This window comes from Sus scrofa, chromosome 6 (assembly GCF_000003025.6).
Source record: "Sus scrofa isolate TJ Tabasco breed Duroc chromosome 6, Sscrofa11.1, whole genome shotgun sequence".
Taxonomy (NCBI): Eukaryota; Metazoa; Chordata; class Mammalia; order Artiodactyla; family Suidae; genus Sus; species Sus scrofa.
The window spans coordinates 796,927-814,515 of NC_010448.4; the positions used below are offsets into that span (position 1 = coordinate 796,927).

A 17,589-nucleotide genomic window follows, 5' to 3' on the forward strand; every position below is an offset into this window, starting at 1 on the left:
CCGTCGGCCCCTTGGCAGGCAGAGCTACAGTATCTAGGGTCCCCCCAACCATGGCCTGCAGGTGGGCTTTGAGGCGCTTCTGCCTTTCTCTGCTGTTTAGCCATGTGCGTGCGATCAGCTTCTTTGGTGGACAGAGCTCAGCGAAGGAGGTGCAGGGCCTGGCTATGGCTCTTGGTGCTGTTGCCATGCCCTGTGACACAGCGATCAGCGGCCTGCTTTCTTGCACCCTTGCCGGCCCTGGACTTCGCCAGGGTAGGAGCCGTCGCTGCGCTTTCGTCCACAGTCTGATCACCGGTGCGGGTCTGTGTTTCCCCACAGCCTTGGGCCTGGGGCAATGAGCTGAGTGAAAGTCTGGAAACCTTCCTTTTCCACCCTCATCCAGGACCCCTTGGAGAGCTGGGTGCAGGGAAACTGCTGCGGGGAACGTGTGTCCGGTGCCTGCCTTGCACTGTGCGGCCCTGCTGCGGTCCTGCGCCGGGCAGGCCTGAGCTGCGTCTGGGTCTTCCTGGGTCTCCCGGCAGCACCAGCCCCTCAGGGGCCACCCCATTCTTGATTCCTCCCTGCAGTGTGGAAGCAGATGGGCCATCCTTCCTGCGACGTCACCCATGGTGTGGCCACGCTGGTAGACGGGCAGGCGGGGAGGTGGCAGGGTGTGAGCAGCCAGATAACAGGGCAGAAGCAAGCCGGGAGGACTGGCGGCACAGAGGGGTGTAGGCTGGGGGGCGGGAGCACGGCCCTCAACCACCAGCCCAACACCCCCTGCACGTTCTCGGTCCCCTTGGGCCTGGGTCTCCTCGTCTGCAGAAAGTTGGTTCATGACCTCCCACGGGGCTTGTTCCGGGGCTTGCAGGAGAGCCTGTGTGAGCACCCAGCAGAGCGCCTGCACAGGTGGGACGCCAGGTGGCTGCCCGCTCTCCAGGGAGAGCTCCCCTGAGGCTACCTGGCCAGGTGGCATTTGGCCATCCTGGAACGGGGACTGTAGCTGCCTGGCTTTGCACACAGGCTCATGGACGGCCTTGCCCAGAGAACTCACCTTCACAGTGCTCACCACGTGATGGCCATTCTGATTCTTTGGCCTTGCTCACTAAAGCTTGGGCATGGATGAGAACAAATAACCTGGAATCAAGGGTTGGGGCCCCCAGAGGCTTCTCCCGGGACTCCGGGATTCTGAGGAGTCCTGAGCAGATGGAAGAGCCCCGCGGAGGAACAGGGAATCCACCCTGGGAGGGGTCTGTCCAGTCTCTGCCCAGCTGGCAGCTGTCCTTGGGCCCCGCCCACATCCTCAGTGCTGGCGTTCGGGGTGGGGGGGGGTGGCGCCCACATTCTTAGTCCTGCCCATACCCCTAGTCCCCACCCACTGCCATGCCCCACCCACATCCCTTGCCCCCCTCTTCTGGGCACACCCACTGCCTCCCAACCACCAGCCCCCCACCCTCATCTGTGAGGACACAGCCGGGAGTGGAGGTCCCTGGAGCAGCCCCACCAGAAGGGACAGGAGCTGCCACAGAAATGCATGTCCTCTCTGGCCCCCCAGGGACAGCTGCGTTTCCTGGTTCAGTCACTCCGGGACTCACTCCCACTCCCCCGCCCGGCCTCCCGCCCTTGACCCTGTTCCCCTCAAGGAAACCAAATAAGTGGTTCACACCCTGCCCCAGCACAAAGCGTTTCACCGCCCAGAGCCTCCTCCCACTCCCAGAATCCAGGTAGGTGACTAGCCTGCTCTCACCTGTGGGGCCGAGCCCACCTGCAGAGCTGGCCTGGGCACCCAGGTGGCTGCCTCTGAGTGACCTGAGACATGCTTTGGGGTCCTGTTTCCCAGAAGGTGGCCTTGGACCCCTCAGAATCATGGGACGGGAAGGGCAGGCTGGCGACTGTGCCATGCAGGGTCCTGGGCCTTCGAACCCTTCAGGCCCCAGGTGGGAGCGGAGCCCGGCCGGGCTTGGAGACCCTCCAGAGGGAGAAATCAGGAATGGCAGTCCTGCCCCTATTTAAAGTTTTGCTATCTTGCGCTAATGAATTTTTGCCAGTTATTCCAATATTTTCAAATGTTGAGTGAAAGTGTGATTTATCACGAATTCTGAGGGGTTTTGGTGCCCCTGAAATTCCGCCCCTCAGCACCTGCCTGGCCTGAGCCTTCACTTTCGTAAGCCTTCCAGGTGATTCTTAGGTGTTTTAAATTTAAGACGCTCCTCATGGAGGGAGCTGCCCTCCCCCACCCCCCCACCCCCACCCCACCCCCACCCCGTGGCTGAGACCAGGACCCCTGGGAAGGAAGGCCAATAGGTAGGAAGCTTTGGTTGCAAGAAAGGGACTCCGTTAAAACCAGCTGGAACAATAAGGAATTGTATTATCAAAGCAGCCATTCCAGAAGCCACCTGGGTTTTAGAGATGGTTGTTCCAGCAGCTCTCCCCACCCCTCCCATCCATCTGCCCCCCCGTCATGCCAGCGTCTTCCGCAGGGTGCTGGCCACTGGGTAAGGGCAGGTTCGGGGCCACCTCCAGAAAGCTCAGCGCCAAGAGTGGGGAGACGGCAGCTTCCTTTTGTCACATGGGAACCGGAAGTCTCCAGAATCCCATCTCCCCACACGTCATTGGCTGGGTGGGATCACGTGCCCATGTGCTTCTTTCTGAGCGGGCAGATGGGCTGGGCCGGCCAGGCAGGGTCCAGGGCTGGGAGGTAACCTGGGGTAGCTCTCGTAGGGGTGTTTAGGATGGAGACCCAAACCAAGCGGGGGCTGTACTCGTGAGCAAGAGGGGTAAGTGAGGGGTGGGGTGGTGGGCCGGAGGCCCAGGCAGGCAGGGTTCCCCATGGACACCCCAAGAAGGTAATTCAGATGAGGTGGGTAGGGGCCCCTTGTGATTGGCAGACCTGCCCGTTAGTTGGTGCAGTGCACTCCCTGGGCAACCTCACCTCAGCACTGAGGCCAGGTGGACAGGGTGATCTCACAGCCCCTGCCCCCTTGGCCTTCCTGGGGTGTCTCTGCCTGGGGCTCCGGATGTGCCTCCTCTCTGCTGGAGGAACCAGCCCTGGATCCAGGTCAGGTCAGTCTTGGGTGAGGGGCCAGGAGGTGGGGGCGAGGGGAGGCCAGACATGCCCCCAGGGCTGGGAAGCTTTCCCGCGTCTCTCTGCTTTAGGTTTTTCTGTCTTAGGGGTCAACCTAAAGCCCCAGAACCTGGTGCCCACGCCCGCCTCAGCCGACAGCGAGGGCAGGACACTGCCACCTGGGCCCATCCGTGGCCCCCTCTGCCTGCTCCCCCCGTACAGTCACCTTCCCTCATTGCCCCCAAAAGGCCAGCCTCTCCCAGCCTGGGCCCACCCATGACTCCCCAGCGCCAGCTCCCCACTGGCAGCAAACGTAGCCCCTGCAATTCTGTGCTTTCCAGTCCTGGCAAGAAAATTGAAGGACTGTGGACTTGTCTGCTCACAGTCCTTGAAATCATCCTATGACTGGTCACCTCGTGGTCCAGACACCTGTCAGAAGAAGGTCACTAGAGCGCACTGACCCGTCATCCTGATGTTTACCTGCGTGAGTGGAGTTTCTCCCGTTTTCATGTTAAAAACCCACAATAGGAATGGGGTCAAGGCAGAACTCTTTTCCTGGAAATAAGTAATATTTATGCGTGGATACACACACTACTCAAAAAAATCTGTCCATCCTCTTTTTAGGGGAGGCATTTCTAATAGAAATGTACTTTTTATGCTTGATAATTCTCACGATCTGTAAGAAATTCACATCTGTGGACCAGTTGCAGTCCACTAAGTATAACGACCACTGAATCCAGGGGACAAACTTGCACACAAGGACATGCTTAACTCTTGACATTCCAGCATTTTTACACAGCTCGGTGCGACAGGAGAAGCTAAACTAAAAATACACTAGGGCAAAATTCTACCGGGTGGAATGGAAACGGCTGGTCCGTGGAGGCAGGAGCCGGGTGGAAACCCAGGCGTCAGAGAAGAGGCTTCATACATTTCCGAGAAGAGTTTTCGACGAGGCGTGTGTTTGGCGAGTAGCTTCTCCCACTCTGCGGCTTGTCTTGTCTTTGTTTTGTCTTCTTTTTTTTTGCTTTTGAGGGCCGCACCCATGGCATGCGGAGGTTCCCAGACTAGGAGTCTGATCAGAGCTGTAGCTGCCGGCCTGCACCACAGCCACGGCCACACCAGATCCGAGCCGCCTCTGCGACCTGCGCCACAGCTCACGGCAACGCCGGATCCTTCACCCACGGAGCGAGGCCAGGAATCAAACCCACAACCTCATGGTTCCTAGTCGGACTCGTTTCCGCTGCGCCCCGAAGGGAACTCCTGTCTTTTCACTCCTCATAGTGCCTTCCACAGAGCAGAATTTTTCAATTTTAAATCGTTTAAGTCCAACTTACCCAGTTTTGCTTAGGGTGTTGAAAGCTCATTGTGTCAACTAGGGAGCTGTGTGGAAATTCAGATGTTACAGGCAAGTTTGTGGGGTTTTTTTTTCTATGATTTTTTTTTTTTTTTTTTTTTTTTTTTTGGCCACGCAGTGCAGCAGCTTGATGTGGGATCTCGGTTCCCAGACCAAGGATCAAAGCCAGGCCACAGCTGTGAAAGCGAGAATCCTAACCCCTAGACCACCAGGGAACTCCCTGTTTGTGTCCTTTTAAATGGATTAATGATGGCTTTCAAAATGCTATTGTGTGGCCATTAAAAAAATTAAAAGTTAAAAAAAACCAACAGAATTTTTAAAAAAATTAAAAAGCTATCCTTTCTAGCCCATCAGCCACTCTTCTATTTAGAAATATCCATACTTACAGTACGGCAGATTTTATACTCTCGGCAGCCATTTAAACGTCCACTGAAGATTTTTCGGCGTAACTGATACATGTTTGAGCCAGTCTGTCATTGCTAAGAATCCTTTTTAAAGACAAGTCGTCTGCAGTGGCTGATGGCCTGGACGCCTGGGCCGAGCTGGCCTGCTGGGGTCCAGGTCTGCCGAAGACCCAGGAGTTGGGCTCAGGCTGTTTCCAGCATGAGACACCAGCCCACGGGAGGCAACAGGGGCACGAGAGGGGAGTCAGTGAGGCCTTCAGCCTCCACTCACGGGGAGCCTCCCTCCCGCCACCTGTAGAATGGGGCTTCCAGAGATACTGCTGGTCTCTACGCCTGCCCTGGGCAAGCCCTTCTCAAGGCCGCAGCTACCACCCTGCCTCTGATGTGGCCTGAGGGGCCCGGCCGGCTGTCTGACCCACTCAGTCCTCCCAAATGGGGAGGGACCAAGGGCCTCAGGCCTGCAGCTTGGTCTTTGATGAGTGCAGTTTTAGGCTCGCTGTTTTGGGATCTGTGTCTCCAGTGGTTTTCAGCACCCTGCTTAAATCAGTGACTTTGCAATTGGTAACTGAACACAAGGAACTGACAACATGCTGTTTGTCGGGGAATTCAGTGGCTCCTGAGGCTGGCTTCAGGCTGTTTGCTGCCCATTGTCCCACCTGGCCTGCGTGTTTGCATGTTGACATCTCTGAAATCTAAGAGCACCTTAGGGATTATAACAGGGAGTGTTCCCCCTTCTTAAAGGCGCATGAAATGAAGGTGCATCTTAGAATCGATGGCGCTTCTTGGTCCATGAAGTAAGGGGGTTGGTGTCAATAAACCCTGGTGTATAAAGTTTGGGTCAGCTGCTTTCAGATCCACACTCTTCTGCGAAACGGGCTCAGGACCCTCTGCTCTTCCCCCAGGACGGGAGGAGTCCACACCTGAGCAGATGGTGAAAACCGGGGCTGGTAGATGCCAGACACCTGTGGTCCACGTAATCCTTCACCACGCCCTCTTGTTTCCACAAGGACGGAGGCCCAGAAGGTCAAGGGACTGGCTGGGGCCACGTGACTAGTTGGTGACCCAGCTGACAGACACCCCCCCCAGTGCCCCTGGGCGTGGCTGCGAAGGGGTGGGGGTGCCCCTCCCAGAGCCTTGCCCTGTGTTGCCATGGGGGTCCTCTGCCCGGCTCCCCCCAGTAGGCAGGGCTCAGCCAAGGAGAATATTTCTTGGCATTGCTGTGTTTTGTACTTGGGAATTGGGGACCTTGGACCTTCACATGCACATTTATGCCAAATGAGATGCAAATCAGGGCCCTACCGTTCTGAAGTTCTGACCCCTCCGTCTCCTAAGACCGTGGCCCTGGGACCCCGGTTTGTCTCCAAGAAACAGCCTGTGTGGGCTGGGGGGGGGAGGAAGGGAAAAGGCGCCGATTTTACTAACACGTACCAACCGGGCAAATACATCAGATATGCCACAAAGCACTTTAAGGAACGTGGCAAAGTGGGCGCAGGTAGCCAGGTAGGGCGAGGGCGGCAGGCAGCGAAGAGAGAAGCGGCGCGCGCAGAGGCCAGGGCAGCGACGCGGGCAAACCTGCAGGCTGACCCTAAACGGACGGGGTGCGGACACGGGCAGAGCGCGCGCAAGCACCCGGGGCCAGAGGCAGTGAGCCGGCAGCCTGGGTTACTGGGTCAGCGCCGGGCTCAGGCCGCACGGGCGCGCGGTGCAGGGCGCGGGAGGAGGGCGCCCCCTGCCGGCCGAGCGCGGAGGTGGCCCCGGCCCGGCCGGGCCCACGCGGCGGGCGGGGGTGGGGGGCGCGGCGGCCGGAGGAGGGGCGCCTGCGGCTCGCCTCCCGCCGGGACGCCAGACACCGCGGCTCTGAAACTGCGAGGCGGGCGCCCGCCGACTGCTCTGAGGTGGGTGTGCGCGGCGGCGCGCTCAGCTCCGGGCCCCTCCCTCCCGCCCAGGGCGCGGCCTGCAGAGCTGGCAGGGGTGGGCGCGGGCGAGGGGCCGGCCAGGCGCGCCCCCCGGGCTCCCTGCACCGCACCCGCGCCGCGCCCGGAAAGCCCGCGCTTCCCGCCCACGGCGCCCCGCGCTCCCGCACTCTCCGCTCCCGCCCCGCTTCGCCGCTACCCTCGCGGGCATCCCTGCTCACAGAGCGGCGCGCGTCTCTGTCCCCGCTGCCCTCGCGCTCCCGCCCCGGCGCCCCGCTCCTATCCGCCCGCGCAGCCCCCACACGTGCGCTCGCGCCCCGGGCCGCCAGCTGCGCCCTCGGCCGAGTTCTCAGGGCGCGTCCGGGGGTCCGCGGCCGCCCGCGTGGCTGGGACGGCGGGGGCGGCCCTGGGCGTTGGGCGGCGGCGGGCGGAGCCCCTCTCCCGCGCCGGCCCCGCACGGAGCCCGGGCCCCTCTCCACGGCCCGCGCCCCGGGGGGAGCTGAGCGCCATGGGCGCCGAGCGGGTGGCAGGTGGCGCAGCAGCGGCGGCGGCGGCGGCGGCGGGGGGCACGAGGCGGAGGCGGGGCGCGCGGGGCGGGGGCCGCGGGGCCCCGTGAGACGCTCGGGCGAGCGCGCGGCAGCCGGAGCCGGAGCCCGCGAGCCTGAGGCGCGGCGGCTGGACCGGGCGCGGGCGGCGGAGGCCGGAGACCGCCCGGGGCGGCGGGCGCGCTTTGTTCCCGCGCGGGCGGCCCGGCGGGCGGAGCGAGCGGCCGGAGTCCAGCCCGGGTATGGGCCAGGCGGCCGCCCCGCGCGCCCCAGCCCCTCCTCGCGCCTGAGCGTGGCGCGGCGCGAGAAGACAGCGCGCGGATTGCCCCCAAGTTCCGGAGGCAGGCACCGAGTTGCAAGGAGAAGCCACTTCGCGAGAGCGCGACCGCCTCTCATCCGTCCCCGGACCTCCGGACCGTGAGTGCCCCATCCGTCCCGCGCGCTGCCGCCGCTGTCACCCCCGCTCCACCCGCGGCTGCTGTCCCGGGGTCTCCTTGAAGCCGCCCTGAGTGCAGGGGCCGCCCCAGCATCCCCTCCCCACTTTGCAAAGTTGGAGCCCACAGCGGGTGGGGCCAGCCCACCCAGCGCCCACCCGCTACCACCCCCCAGGTGAGCGGAGCTGGACTTTGGTGGGGGGTGTGGTCAGACCTAAGGTGGGACCAAAGGTGCCAAAGGTGGGGAGTCCTGCAGGTTCCCCTGCGGTGCCGGTGCTTCCCCACAAAGAGACCCCGGCCAGGTGACAGGGCACTGGTGGGGGGGCAACAGAGTGTGACCGTCGGAGGGGTGGGGGCGCCTGTGGCCAGGCTGGGGAGGAGGGCCAGAGCTCCCTCTAGCCCCTCCCCCTCTTGTTTTGGTCCCTGGACGGGCTGCTCAGCGCAGCAGCAGTTCAGCATTTTTCAGCTTGAAGTCTGCCCAGAGATCCCCGGGGGTCCCGCCCTCTCTCTGGGGCGGGGAGCAGGTCTTAAACAGCAGCAATGGGTCTTGACAGCCTGGGGGGCGGTGGGCGCAGCCCGGTGGCCGTGGCTCTGCTCACAGGCTTTGGGGACCGTCCATCTGCATGTTGGGCAGGCCGGGAGCCAGGCTGTGGGAACGGCGGGGAGGGCCAGATGGCTGGAAATTCAGCTCTAGACCGGGTTACGTGGAGCAGAAGGCAGCGGGGCTGGTGGCCAGGCACGCTCTCCAGCCCTCGGCTCAGAACACACAGCCCCAGGCTGTCCCTCCGCCCGGCCCATGGGAACCGCGAGCCCCCTCACAGGGGTGGGCAGACCCTTGCCACCGCCCCCCCAAAACAAACTATTCCCCCCCGCCTTGGCCTGAGGCTGGCGGACCTCAGGCCTGTTCCAGAGGCCAGGGAGGGAACTGTTTCCCTTGAGAACCGAGAGCTTGTGCTTCGGTGGGGGTTCTGAGCAACCGTCAGGGCCCGACTTTGACCCGTGGCCAGGACGCCAAACCATTACGTCTAACTGGGCGTGTGTTTCCTGGACCCAGAAACAGGAGGTTCCCAGGGTGGCCGCCCTCAGAGGACGGGTTGTGGCCGGGACAAAGGGAGGCAGCTGTTTTCTCTGTCCCTGCGTCGCTCTTGATAGTTGCCACAAGATTTGAGAAACTTCTTGAGGCTGGGCCCCAGGGGGTCTGCCTGCTCCCGCCCTGAACGCCAGGCAGACTCCGGCGACCCTTCTTGGGCAGGGGCAGGAAGGCTCTGCCACACTCCTGGGTGCCTGCCTTGAGGGTTGGCCGTGTGACAGGCGCTGGGGTCTCGCTCTGTCACCGCACCTCCGCCTTCTGTCCTCTAGATGGGGGGCCCGGGAGGCAGTGGGTTCTGTGCTGTGCAGCCGACAGCCCGCTCCCTCTTGCCAGGCCGCTCTGGTCGGACGGAAGGAAGAGAGGGTGGGATGCTGAGCACGGGGACAGGTGGGCGCGCCGTGCCCCCGGGAGCTGGCAGGCTGGGGAGGGGGAGACCCACTAGGCCTCATTTTCTGGCGGAATCCTGCTCTCTCTGGAGGTGCCTTGATCTGTGTTTGGTGGCAGGAAGCGACATGGTACCGGGTTGCTCAGAAGCCCAGCTAGGGCCGGCAAGCTGGAGGGTCTGAGGGGACGCCTTCCTCCAGGGCCCTCTGGGGCTGCCTCGGGCCACCCACCAGCCCGGCCTCTGTCCCTGGGTTATCCCAGTAAATCAGGTTACCACCTCCAGGAAATCGCTCCGATTTGGCCCCACGTACTTTCATTTCTGCATGACTGGAAGAAATTAATTTTCCTTCCTACGCAAGGATCTGGAGACGCCGGCAGGCCTGGTCACTAATCCAGAAGCTCCAAGCCAGCAGGGCTGCCGCGGGGGCCAGCTTGGAGCGCGGGTCTGGGCAACGGGGGAGGGTGGGTGAATTGGATTCTTCCGAATTCCCTCGCCGGTCAGTGTGTGTGTGTTTGGAATCCAGGACGTGGGCCTGGAGAAGAGCTGGCACACAGTAGGTGCTTAATTAGTGGCGCCCTGGGAGGGAAGGGGTGTTCCCAGGGGCAGCTGCACCCTGACTGCTGCACGGGTCCCACCCGAGAGTGGCTGGTCTCCCGGGGGCCAGGCCCTCTGCGCAGCCGCACACTGCGCTCTCGCTCACTGTCCAGGTCTGGGGACAGCCTGCCGGATGGTGGGACGTTCGGGTTTCACTGATGCCCAGGGAGTTGCAGGCTGCCCATCCCGCAGGGGCTTCCAGGCCCGAGTGCGGCCCTTGCTTCTGTCCCATCAGCAGCGGCTGCCTGGCCTCCCTTTGTCTGTGGCCCTCGCCCTGCCAGCGTTCCTCCCACACCTGCTGGCTGCTGACAAGGCCCCAGGTGGCAGAGCCCTCACCTGCGTGCAGCCTCAGGCACGTGGGAAGCAGTTGTGACTGACATCAGGCAGTGGCGTCACCTGGGGCCGGGGCCGCCTGGGATCAGGGCTGGGGAGGGAGGGCACCGCGCCCTCTCTGGGTCAAGGACGCTCAGGGCAGCCCCTCCCCCCACCACCCTGGGAGGGGGGTGGTTGTCATCCAAGGCCCTCTAGCAGCCACTGGATGTTGTCTGGCTGTTGTGACCGGGTGTCTCCATGTGGCATTGCTCTTGGGCAGCTGGTGCTGCCCCCCAGACCTGAGGGGTGGAGGTGGGCCGGCCGAACTCTCTAACTTGTAAATGCTGGAACGTGGCCACAGTTGTAGCTCCCAGACGAAACTGGTCCAGGAAGGCTCTTGTCGCCCTTTGCTGCTTCAGGGACCGTCATTGCAGGCAGGGGGTAGGGAGATGATAAGGTGGCACCGAGAGAAGCTCACACGCCTGTGGCAGCTGCTTCCTCCTTTGACCTCGGGGCAACCCTGAAGGTGGGCGTCCTGGCTCTTCCATTCTCCAGCCGGGGCCACTGAGGCCAGGAGCAGTTCACCAGAGGCAGGTGCCACCCTCGCAGACGGAGCCAGGACAGGCTGCTGGAGCTTTCCACCACGATCAGACTGCAGACGGCCAGTGTGGGGGCTGCAGGCGTGCTCACTTAGAGCCCCCCCGTATCGGGCGTCCTCCTGCCTTGAGCCTGTGTGTCTGGGGGAGGGGCAGAGGAGGCCCGAAGCTTGGGATGGGTAGCTGTCCCTCTGGGCTGTGGCCTTTGAGGGCCCACGCCCACTGGGGGCAGCTCAGAGCCACTGGCCCAGGCTCCTCTTTGGACCGTGTCCTGGGAGACTGGGTCAGCGGCGTCGGGGCCAGACTGAGCGGGCACCACGCTGCGTGTTCTGGGCATCAGTGCTCGCCGGCCCGGCCCTGAGGCTCCGGGTCACCCCAGGACTTGGAGACAGTGGACCACACCTCCAAGTCCTTTCTGGGCATCAGGCTCCCAGACTTCTGGGCAAACGGGGCACCTGATTTCTCTGCCCTGTGGCTCCGAGGCCGGGACTCTGCTTGGTGTGGCCTGGATGTGGCAGTGCAGAGAGCAGGGTCCCCAAGCCAAGGACACAGATGCCAACATGGGCTTTTCGTCTGGAACGAAATTCTGGGGCTGGACGTCCCCCTCGTAGCCTCGGTGGAGAGACCCAGGCGAGGTGCTGGGGCGGGAGCTCAGGGTGAGGAACGTGGGGAGACCTGGGCCCCCAGTTCGCGCTTCTGCATTCACAGCCCCGGGGCGGGGGTGCCGCGCTGGGTGGAGCCCCGGAGGGCGTGCTGTGTGCAGCCGTTTCCTGCAGCCATAAAACAGAAGCGGGCCTTCTCTTTTGTCGTCCTGGAACCGCGCGGTGAGCCAGCTGTCAGTGGAAGGGAAGCTGAGACGCACTTGGCTGCAATAAGGAAGACGTCTCCGGGAGAGGCCCTGCGGGCCCCCTGCTGCTCACCCACAGGCCCTGGGTGTTTGGGGTACCCCAGGCTGCCCCCAAGGCGGGAGCATGGGGCCCGTGGCAGGAGCAGGCTTGGGGAGGATTCTGGCCCTGGGTGTCCTTCTGTTGACTCGGGCAGAGGAAAGTTCCCAGGGGAGCGGGTGTGGGGAGCACGGCTGCCGACAGAGCAGGAGGGGAGCTGTTCCCGCGACCCCCGCCATCCAGCTAGGAGGGCTCCTCGTGTACCCGACAGCCCTGGGCCCCGCCCACATGGGACCCACAGGGAGGTGCTCGCCTGGTGGTCCTGACGCGAGAGCACCCAGGGAAGCCAGGGTGAAGCCAGGGAGAGGCCTCTGTCCACTCTGGCCCCTCTTCCAGCCCGGTGGGGGCGGGGTTGAGAGGCCAGAGGGCCGGGGGTCCTCCGGACCTGAGGAGGCCACCTCCTCCGTCCACCTCGGGGAGCCTCTGCTCTGTCCCCAAGGCTGTGGGGAGGGGCAGGACACTGCCTTTGGCTTCTCCGAGCCCTACTGCTTGGATCTGAATCCTGATTCCCCTCCCAGAAGCTGTGTGACCATCAGCAAAGCCCTCACCCTCTCTGAGTCTAGGGCTTTAATGCAGGACGCAGTCACACTGGCTCTCCCTCCTCGGGCTTTGACGAGGGTGAAAGATCACATGTATCCGGCTGGTTTCTGACTCGTGGATGTGTCACGCCCCATCTCTGGAGGACACTCAGTGCTGTCCAGGTCTCACTGCTGGGGTGGCACCGGGTGCCACCCAAACCCTTGCTCCTCCAGTTCCCAGCCTGCCCTGTGCAGGTGGCTAACCCTCCCCGCACCTGCGTCCTCCTGCCCAAACCGGGTGATCCGGAGGCGGAGGCCGTGCCCTCCAGTGCAGCCCAGGCCTCCCCCTTCTCACACATGCGGGCACAGCAGGCTCAGAGCCAAGTTGGGCGGGGGTGGGGGCTGGGGGCCATGCTCCACTCCCTTCCCTTTTCACGGGGCGGGGGGAAGCAGGCTGCGGGCGTCAGGCACCCAGCTGCTTGGTGGCCGAGGGGGACTCCAGCTCAGGAGCCCAGGTTGTCTGAGCCCAGAGCCTCTGTGTCTGCGCCACACCTGGGTCCCCGCACGGCCAGTGCCATCCCCACCCACTTCTTGGGCTCCTGAGCCTGCCCTGGGCCAGCCCGGACCCACGAGCACGGGGAGTGCTGGGCCCTTTCCTCGCAATGTCACGGCGGGGCCTTGGCTGCCCAGGCCCGGTAGGGGCAGGGCTCACCCCTGAGCTGGCTGAGCTGGGCGGGGGTAGGGCCGGCATCCGGGTGCCAACTGGTGCCCACCAGACTGTTCCGGCCACACAGACGTGGACGGGTGGAGAGGACGTCTGGGAGGAGGGTAAAGGGCGTGAGGTGCCACCCGCACTCTCGCTGTGCGGCAGCAGGCGCCTGCTGTGGGTGACGGCGCCCTGCTTTGGAGTTGGCTGTCTGCTGGAGCAGACGGGCTGGCATTGCAGGCACTGCTTTTACGCGGGGAAGGCCTGGGCTTCTGAAGGCTCGGGGCCGGGGTCTGGGCTGAGCCCCTGTCCACGCGGCCCACGACCGCCGGTCTGCCTGCCCCCTGCTCTCTGCCCAGGTGACTCCCGGGGGTCCAGGTGGACGTGCCTGGAGAGTCCCCCTGCTCCTCGATGGCCTCTTTAGGTGCAGGCGTTTCTTTGGATGGTCCAGAGGCTTCACAGAAGTTTGGAGTTTGGGAAGTTCCGGTTGTGGCTCAGTGGAAGCGCGCCCAGCTAGTGTCCATGAGGACACGGGTTCAATCCCTGGCCTCGCTCTATGGGTTAAGGATCCGGCGTTGCTGTGAGCTATGGTGTCGGTCGCAGACACGGCTCGGGTCCCGCGTGGCTGTGGCTGTGGTGCAGGCGGGGGCTGCAGCTCTGACTCAACCCCGAGCCTGGGAAGGTCCATCTGCCGCGGGTGCGGCCCTGAAAAGCAATAAGTAAATAAATAAATGTTTGGAGTTTTGTTCGCTCAATTCATAGCTTAGAGGGTGGCGCTGGCCACGCGCTCTGGGCCCCAAGGCCATGTCCCACTGAGAAGCTCTGAGTGCCCGCTTCTCTCCCACGGGCAGGGCGGGCACGGGCACTGGGGACTGTGGCCGCGTGGGGAAAAGGAACCCCCGTTGGTCGGCTGGTCATCCGTGTCGGACGGAGCGGGGCAAAGGCGGGGCTGTGGTGGCACTGGGGGTACAGGCATATGGCACTGTGAGGTGTGTCGTTGGGGACGACCCTGTGGAGGTGACACGCCACCAGCAGGAGGGAGGGCACCTGCAGCGGAGGCCGGGGGTGAAGCCCGACGGGGGGACTGCGGGTTCGATGGACCGGAGGGACTGGCCCCTGGAGCCCCCCGAGCCGGGCTGGGTGGGGTGGGGCTGCTCAGGTTGCATTTGGAGATTGTCCTGGGGGGCAGGTGTGGCGAGACAGATGGCCATGAGGAGGCGACATCCAAACGGCCATGAGGAGGCGACGCGGGCCTGGAGGTGGCGAGCGTCCTGGTCAGTCTGGGCCGCGCGCTCGGCCCGCAGCGCCGCCACCTCTTGCTCTCCACGTCGCGTCTCCATCCCAGGACGTGCAGGACAGGCCCCTTCTGCGAGACACTCAGCGTGTCGGGGGCAGGGCAGGCATGTCCCGGGAAAGGGCTCCTTGGTGAGGAAGCGGGGCTGCGGGGAGGCCCCTGCCCGGAGCGGGAGCAGCCCCTCTGGGGACCGGTGTGGATGTTACCTGCTCAGGAGCCCTGGTGTCGTTGTGCACAGCACGCGTGCGTGTGCGGGTCTGAAGCCAGGCAGGAGAAGGAAGAGTGCCCTCTGCCTGAGTGTGGCAGGGGCAGCTGCCCTGTATGCCCTGGGGAGCCGCGTGGCCGGCCTGGACTCCAGACACGCCGCCACTGCAGCGGTGCGTGCCGTGTCCAGCGCAGCCACACGGCAACCCGAGGGGTGTGTGAAGGGTGACCAGGCTCAGGTGAGGCCAGCCCCCGTGTCAGGACAGACAGGCCCTGCCCAGGGCCCTGCAGCCTGGGGCCGAAGGCAGTGTCCACGTGGCAGACCAGCCAAGGCCCAAGAGATGAGACTCGATCCCAGGACCCCGGCTCACCGCCATCTGCTGGACTGTCACTACACATAGACAAGGACTGTCCCAAGGTGCCTGTCACCACCATCTGCAGAAACTGTCTCAGGACACCTGTCACCTCACATCTGCATGGCCTGTCTCAGGACACCTGTTACCTCACATGAACAAGGACTGTGCTAAGACGCCTGTCACCACCATCTGCATGGACTGTCCCAGGACACCTGTCACTACACATGGACAAGGACTGTCCCAGGACACAGGACACTTGTCCCTTCACATCTGCAGGGTTTGTTGCAGGAGAGCCTCATTCTGGGGGTCGGGCGCCCCACTCCACATGCCAGCCACAGGCTCCCCTCTGCTTGAGCAGTTCATAGGGTAACTTGGGCCTCAGTTTCTTCTCTGTGTGAAACCTTTTTGGACTCCCAGCGGAGTCATGGTCGTTAAGTGCCCAGTTGAGGGCCCCACACAGCACGAGGTGCAGGTTGGGGGCGCTCCCTGCCAGGTCAAGGTCAGCTTGTCTTTTCCCTGAGACTTCGACGGGCAGGGGCGGGTCAGGGTGCCGTTGTGAGGTCCTGGGCCTGGTCTGTGCCCACTGCATGTGATCAGAAGGCTTCGGTCTGGCCCTCAAGGCAGCCAGGGCCCATCTGGTGGTCCTCACGTCACAGGGCCTCAGCCCAGTTGGGCCCCTTGTTTGACGAGGGTCCTTGGCTCGACCTCACAGGGTCCCCCCTGGCCCCTAAAGGCGCACCTCCCCAGCTGGGCCGTGTGTCGAAAGGTGCGTGGTCACCGGCCTGTGGGGCCGGCCTCACTCTCCTCCTTCCGGGACCGCCAGCCCCAGGGGAGTGTGGGCTGGGGTCAGTAAGGGAGCCGCCCTCCTGCCCACGTGTCAGGGGACCCCAGGTCAACAGGAGCGTGACACCTGGGAAGAGGGGCTGGGACCCTCCTGTGTCAGTGCTGCCGCAGGCCGGCCCCAGCAGAAGGGAGGTCAGCCTGGCCCCTGTCACACACCCACGTCCCCTGAGCGCCTCGGTCCGGTGCTGTTAGCACATAGACGAGCTGCTAGGGCGGGGGATGGTCGCGGCCTGCCTGGCCTCGGTCTCCCCGCTGCGTTTAGGGGGGCTGGTTTTCGCAGCACCTGCCTTGTGCAGAAGTTCTGGACCAGGCATTGAACACAAACCACAGCAGTGACAACACTGGATCCTTAGCCACTAGGCCACTAGGAAACTCCTGGGTTTGTTTTTTTTTTATTGTAAAATACACAGCGCACGAAACGTCCCATCGTGACCGTTTTCAGAGCGCACCTCTGTGGCGGTGAACACACTTGCGACGCTGCACCGCCATCAGCGCCATCTACCTCCCAGACATCCTCATCGTCCCAAAAGGAGGGGACTGTGCCATCAGGACGCCCTCCCCTCCCCGCTCCGTGTTCATCTCTGGGGATCTGCCTGCTCTGGGGTTTGAGCTCCGAGAGTGGCTTCCGTCTCTCTGCAGACTGCGTCGAGGTCCCCGTGCTGTCGCAGTGTCCGCGCTCAGTCCTTTCTGACGGCTGAGGTTTGGGCACATGCATCTGCACGTTGGCATCTCTGCCATCGGTGCTGGGCTCTGGCCGCGCCCGCCATGGCGAGTGTGTGCCTTGCACACCTTGTCGTGTGGATGTGTCTGCAGTTCCCCTGGAATCCCTCCTGGGACCGGAGCTGCTGCGCCGAGCACACCCCCCACCCCCGTCACACCCACCGCCCCCAGGGTTCGAGGGATGGATTCACAAGAAGAGCCCCCTGCCCTGCTCACCTGGCTGCCCTGCGTCGTGTCGCCGGGTCAGCCCACCCCTTTCCACAGATGACCGCGCCCTGGCCCAGGGTGGTGGACGCGGTTGCCCAAGGTCGCTGGCTGGCAGGGACGCCCCACTGGGAGCCTGGAGGGTGGTTTGGACAGCGGGCTCATCTGCCTGCAAAGCTGTCGCTGTATTTGATTCCACAGACTGTCACTGAATATGCCCGGCACCTGCGTCCCACCTTTGTGGTGTGAAAAGACCCTGACCTGGTCTCTGGCTTCACCCTTGACCCCCACAGGGAGGCGGTTTGGGGTCCCCACGTGGCAGCCAGAGCGGCCTGGGAGAGCTCACTAGATGCGGCCCCTCTAGGGACTGGGCCGGGTTGTCACGGTGGCTCCAAGGCCACCCAGCCCTTCCCCCGAAGCATTCACGCCCATCCGCCTTGCTTGCTTTTTCCCAAGCAGCCAGGGCCTGGCGAGTCCTCCTGCCTGTGTGCCCCCAACACCCCACCTTCCCCATCCTGTCCCCAGGAGTCCTCTCTGCTGCGAGCCCCTCCCCGTCCTCCCCCACAGCAGCCCCCTTCCCCTGAGCACCCCTCCCCCCTTCCCCAGCTCCCCTCCCCCCCCCACAGCTCCCCTCCCCCGGCACCCCGCCCCCTCCCCACAGCTCCCCCACCCGCCACGCTGGGCCTCTTCTTTCACAGTCGATTCTCTGAAGGCAGGACTCCTGTCTTGGCTGCTGCCCCAGAGCCCTGACCAGCTCCTGACACCCGGGAGGCCCAGGGGAGCAGAACGGGTGTCACCTGGGAGCCCCCCATCTTGCAGGCAGCAGTGCCCAGGGTCACCGGCTGGCGGGGACGCCCTCGCCGGGTGCTTGGAGCGGGTGGTTTGGACAGCAGGGCCCGTCTGCCTGCAAGCTGTCGCTGTATTTGGTTCCACAAACAGTTACCTCATCTGCTTCCCAGCCCCGCCGTGGGCCGCGAGTCCTGCCGCCTGGGCGCCTGCTCCCTCCCGGGAGGCAGGACAGGGCGTGTCCCCGCAAACGGGGCCCAGGACAGGCGAGCACCCAGAGAATTCACCCAGCTCCGACCGCTGCGCGCCCCCACCTCCAGGACCCAAGGCGCCCGCCAGCCGGC

The 17,589-nt window shown here is 63.8% G+C and overlaps 1 protein-coding gene across 7 annotated transcripts in view; it reads left to right on the plus strand.

The window, feature by feature from the left end:
- CBFA2T3 (CBFA2/RUNX1 translocation partner 3) overlaps positions 1-17,589 on the plus strand; it is a 75,286-nt gene that overhangs the window by 17,763 nt on the left and 39,934 nt on the right. The window contains exon 1 of one of the 7 annotated variants that reach the window (XM_021093636.1): positions 6,615-6,696. The exons of 4 other annotated variants lie outside the window; for them this stretch is intronic. The gene's annotated coding sequence lies outside the window, so the exon portion shown is untranslated. Of the gene's footprint in view, positions 1-6,614; positions 6,697-7,553; positions 7,677-17,589 lie in introns of those variants that run through there. 2 more of the 7 variants (XM_021093640.1, XM_021093637.1) reach the window with 2 other exon arrangements.